Source organism: Eschrichtius robustus, chromosome 1 (genome assembly GCF_028021215.1).
Source record: "Eschrichtius robustus isolate mEscRob2 chromosome 1, mEscRob2.pri, whole genome shotgun sequence".
NCBI lineage: Eukaryota > Metazoa > Chordata > Mammalia > Artiodactyla > Eschrichtiidae > Eschrichtius > Eschrichtius robustus.
The window spans coordinates 92,353,570-92,359,569 of record NC_090824.1 but is presented as its reverse complement, the minus strand read 5'-3'; positions in this window follow the sequence as shown (position 1 = coordinate 92,359,569).

The window sequence follows — 6,000 nt, the reverse complement described above, 5'->3', positions numbered from 1 at the left end:
TTCACTAATTCTATTCCTGAGCTCACTGAACTGCCTTTCTGAGTTTTCTTGTAGCTCATTGAGTTTCTTCATGAGAGCTATTTTGAATTCTCTACCAGTGAGATCGCAATATTCTGTGACTTTAAGTTTGGTTCCTGGAGAATTGTCATTTTCTTTTTGTGGTATGGTGTTACTGTGGTTCTTCCTAGTGTTTGATGAATTGTTCCTCTGCCAGTGCATTTGAAGTAGCCAACAACTTTCTGCATGATTCTAACAATTCAACAGTTTAGAAATTAGAGGCTTTTCTTTTGTTTTTCCAGTAGGTGGCACTATAGCGCAAGTTTTGAGTTTCTCTTACCTGCACTGCTTCTGATAAATTATGTTTGAGAATCAGTACTCTCCACCCTCTACCACCTCTGTCACAGGTGTGGCCCCATGCCCTCCTTATCATTCCTGTTCCTCTGGGGTCAGTGTTGCTGATGTGGCTACTTTGTGCACTAGGATGGTGGGCTCTTCTGTTGCGTCCAAGATCCCCTGAGTCACAGGCTCCATTACCACTGGGAGGGAGGGTGGAAGCCGGCTGGGGTCATGCAGGTGCCTCTGCCGTGTCCAGTGTTGTCAGGTTCGCAGAGTCCACCACTGCAGGTGGTAGACCATGGGGCTAGAGTCACAGGCACCTCAGCAGCTGGTGGGCCGGTATCCTAGGTACCACTGCCACTGCTGCCCAGCTACTTGTGGCTGCAGGCACTGCCGTGGCCAGGAAGCCAGAGTCATGTGTACTGCCTCCCCTGCTACTCCTGGGTTCTCTGGGGCTGCAGGCTCAGGTGCCATGGTGGGGAAGGCCGGGATTACAGGCACCACCTCCACTGTTCCCTTGGTTCTGCCTCTTCTCTGTGTTCCAATCAACCCACCTGTTTTTCTTTCTTTTTTTTTTTTTTTTCATACTTAAATGTTGGGGCAAGAGGGGGCACCAGAAATCATGCAGGACTCAGGACAATTAATTGTGTACGGCACTATCCACAGAGTACAGGATGTTGGTATTCCCGGCTCCCACCCTCTAAGTGCCAATAGATCGTGTCCTAATCACCTTGACAAATAAAAATGCCCCTGTGTATTTCCAAAATGCCCCACCTCACCTCCCAGTTCCACCACCTGAATGAAATTAGAACATTTTCTAACACCATACGCAAAAATAAAATGTATTAAAGACCTAAATGTAAGGCCGGATACTATAAAACTCTTAGAGGAAAACATAGGCAGAACACTCTCTGACATAAATCGCAGCAATATCTTTTTGTATCCACCTCCTAGAGTAATGAAAATAAAAACAAACAAATGGGACCTAATGAAACTTAAAAGCTTTTGCACAGCAAAGGAGACCATAAACAAAACAAAAAGACAACCCACAAAATGGGAGAAAATATTTGCAAATGAAGTGACCAAGGGATTAATCTCCAAAATATACAAACAGCTCATGAAGCTCGATATCAAAAAAACAAACAACCCAATAAAAAACTGGGCAGAAGAGCTAAATAGACATTTCTCCAAAGAAGACATACAGATGGCCAAAAAGCACATGAAAAGATGTTCAACATCACTAATTATTAGAGAAATGCAAATCAAAACTACAATGAGGTATCACCTCACACTGGTCAGAATGGCCATCATCAAAAAATTCTACAAACAATAAATGCTGGAGAGGGTGTGAAGAAAACAGAACCCTCCCTCCTACACTGTTGGTGGGAATGTAAATTGGTACAACCACTATGCAAAAGAGTATGGACGTTCCTTAAAAAACTAAAAATAGAACTACCAAATGATCCAGCAATCCCACTCCTGGACATATATCCAGAGAAAATCCTAATTCAAAAAGATACGTGCACCCCAATGTTCATTGCAGCACTATCTACAATAGCCAAGGCATGAAAGTAACCTAAATGTCCACTGACAGAGGGATGGATAAAGAAGATGTGGTACATACATACAATGGAATATTACTCAGCCATAAGAAAGAATGGCTTATGTTGTTTGCAGCAACGTGGATGGACCTAGAGATTATTATACTAAGTGAAGTAAGTCAGACAGAGAAAGACAAATATCATATGATATCACTTATATGTAGAATCTAAAAAAAATTATACAGATGAACTTATTTATAAAACAGAAACAGACTCACAGACTTTGAAAACAAACTTATGGTTACCAAAGGGGAAACGTGGGGGGGGAGGGATAAATTAGGAGTTTGGGATTGGTATATACACACTACTATATATAAGATAGATAGTCGGGGCTTCCCTGGTGGCGCAGTGGTTGAGAATCTGCCTGCCAATGCAGGGGACACGGGTTCGAGCCCTGGTCTGGGAGGATCCCACATGCCACGGAGCGGCTGGGCCCGTGAGCCACAATTACTGAGCCTGCGCGTCTGGAGCCTGTGCTCCGCAACAAGAGGGGCCGCGATGGTGAGGGGCCCGTGCACCGCGATGAAGAGTGGTCCCCACTTGCCGCAACTAGAGAAAGCCCTCGCGCAGAAACGAAGACTCAACACAGTCATAAATAAATAAATAAATAAATAAAAGAACGTGAATTTCTTAAAAAAAAAAAAAAAAAGATAGATAGTCAACAAGGACCTACTGTATAGCACAGGGAACTCTACTCAATATTCTGTAATGAGCTATACGGGAAGGGAGTCTGAAAAAAAATGGATATATGTATATGTAAGACTGAATCACTTAGCTGTATACCTGAAACTAACACAACATTGTAAATCAACTGTACTCCAATATAAAAATAAAAATTAAAAAAAAGAAAAAGCATCAGCAGTCCTGCTTTTAACAACAACAACAACAAAAGCAGCAGCAGCAGCCCTGGTTTAGATGGGAAGGGTGCAGGCAGGAAAGAATCACAAGAGATGTGCTGCTTGCTGGGTGGTTTGAGGTTGGTGGTGTGGAATCAGATTCAGAGTTAAGAAAGGTGTCCTGAGCAGATCCCACATGCTGGGGGCTTCTACCTGTATTCATCCTATTATCTCACCGAAGCCCTCTCTTTAGCCTTTGAAGAAGAGCTGGGACTGTAACATGAGACAGCCAGGAAGGGGGGCTGAGAGTTCATTCACTCGCTCGCTCACTCACACAGTCATTCTTCCATATGATGGATGATCCCTGGGTCCCTGCCTGCTACGCATCAAGCAAGCCCTGTGCCCACTGCCCGGCCATACACTGTTGAAAAACTCAGACTCGGTTCCTACCCATGTGGGGCCTGCCAAGTAGTGCAAGTGCAGCTGGAGAGATGGGAAACTAGGAGACGCACTGTTAAGGAGTGGGAAGAGGAAGTGATAGGCGGGGCGGACACGAAGAGGAACACACCCCAATTCAAGAGCATCCAAGAGACAGAGTAGTAAACTGACAGGGCTCTGGGAAGACACGCAGGCTAGGGAGCAGGAAGGGCTGGCAACAGGAATGGGTGGGCGTGGGGAAGGGAACAGAGGAAAGTGCTCTCTGGAGAACAGGAAAAGGAAGGCGCAGGAGGAAGCATTGTGAAGAGGCTGCTCCTGCAGGCATGCAGCTTTAAATAGAACCCCCTGCTTTAGCCGGATCAGCACGCCCCACCCTCGCCCCACCCTCGTCCCTTCCCCGTAGCCAACTGTCCCCTCCCTGAGCAGCTAGAGAAGCAGCCTCAGCCCCTGGCCCCAGCAAACCCTCCCTAGCTGAGAGAGCAGCGCAGCTGACAAGAAGCTTCTGAGGAGCTGCAGCGAGATGTGTGTGAGCTGGGGTGAGTTCCTAGTGCAGGGACCCGCCAGCACACAGGGTTCATCCTGCCAGACCACCAGGCACCCTCAGAAGCGGAAGTGGGTGGGCAGACAGAGCAGAATGATGGTGTGTATTATGCCAGGTGTTTTTTAAAGGCAGCCCCAGCACCTCCTGAATGTACTGTTTTCATCACAGTCACTCTGCATGTCAAATAAAAACTAGAGTCGCTATCAGGCTACAGGGTGGCTGGAGTTTTCTCATCTGTTACATAGAAGATGAAGCTGTTTTTCAGACCAGAGGCACTAATGCATGTGGAGGTGCTTCACAAACTACAAAGAGCTCTAAGTCAATCAGCACTCTTGGTTGAAGGCAAGAAAGCAGCTCTGGATAACATACAGAAAAGGAATGTATGAAGGCTTTCAGGGGTTCACAGTACCATCAAAATGACAAAGTAATGACGGCAGGAAAAGTGCACAGGAATCAGCAGCTCTGCAAAATCAAAAAGCAGAAAACGCGACACCACCTTTCAGCAGAACAGCCTGGCAGCCCTCAGAATACTCCCCCTGCCTTGGCAAATGACTCCAGAGTAAGTGACACAAATATAAAGGGAACGAGAATTCAAGTCCTCATGGAAGTGTCCACTGACCAAATTGATGTCAAAGGCCAGCGCCACAGCTGTCAGAGGAAGGAGAGAGTGTACATGGCCCCTCTGACTTCCACCAGTATTCTTATGATGAGTATTTCCCCCAAATTGGGAAAGGGACTGAATACTAGGCGGCCAAGAGAAAAAAAGAAAAAAGAAAAAAGGAAGATGTCAACTATAGGCTCCGTAAACATTAGATCTTATTATATATTGTTTTCTACTTATATAAGCAAGGTGGTATGATAGTGAAAACCCTCAGCCCTAGAACAAAGACTTCTGCTAAATACATGTGCAATAGAGGGACTTCCCTGGTGGTCCAGTGGTTAAGAATCTGCCTTCCAATGCAGTGAATGCAGGTTCGATCCCTGGTCAGGGAACTAAGATCACACATGCTGCAGGGCAACTAAGCCCTTGCACTGCAACTACTGAGCACTCGAGCCACAACTAGAGAGCCCGTGTGCCACAACTACAGAGCCCACACGCTCTACAGCCCGTGCACCACAACTAGAGAGAAGCCCGTGCGCCTAAAGGAAGAGCCTGCATGCCGCAACCAAGACCCGATGCAGTCAAAAATTTAAGAAAAAAAAAAAAAAAAATGTACATTACAGTGCTGGAGAATGACGGTGTGGCTCAGGCAGACTCAAGACTCTCCATCCAAAGGGGTCTCTGAGGACATAAGACTGGAATCAAGTCTTTCTCAGAAATTTAGCTTCATAAACGCAGTTTTGGGAAATTCCTTTTGCCTGAATTTCCTCATCTATATGATAGGAATAAATATGTCCTCCTACCTCAAGGATATGCTGGAGGAATAAACACTATGACTTTTGGGCCACAAATACCTCAGAGTATGTGGGACTATGAAGACCAAAGGTTACCTTTGTGTTCATACACCACCACTCTCAGAAAGAATGAACTGACGTGACTCGGTTAACTGTATCGGTAAAATGGGTATTTTTATGAGTACCTACCTCATAGTATCCTTATGAAAATTAAATGAGTTAATATATATAAAGTGATTGGTACCATACCTGGCATAGAATAAGTATTCAGTAAATTGTAGTTACTAAAGTAACTGTAGTATTACAGGAATTATTGTTATCCAGTGTTCAGGCAGGCGTTATACGAGGTACTGAACAGAAAGAAGTTCTACAGGTCTGCCCTAAGGCAAATGAAACAGTATAGTATTGAGTCTAATATAAGAATATTAGACCTCATTTCTCAAAGATGGGAGTAATCGGAAATGTACAAAGCTAACTATTTACAGTACAGACAGATATACTGCACTGCAAAGTGCCCCTTAGACATAAAATTGAACCTGAGAGTGGAACTGATATTCCCAAGAGATGAAGCAAAAAGTGGGGGAGGTCTCAAAGTATCCTCCAGGGCAAATAAATGCTTGTGGGTGTTCCTTTTGCCTCAAGATCAAGAGCTGGTGTTTAGGAGGGGCTCCATGGCAGCTGAGGGCTGGCTCCCTGTCAGCATCGGTTCCTTCAAGATGCTTCTTCCCAAACCTGCCTTCGTGCCAGCAGTGAGTCCCATCATTACCAGTTTCTGTTCCTTCGGTACTTTGTGTCATGGTTACTTATTACCCCCTTTAATAAAGTTATGCATAATGTGACAAACTGCGTCTCT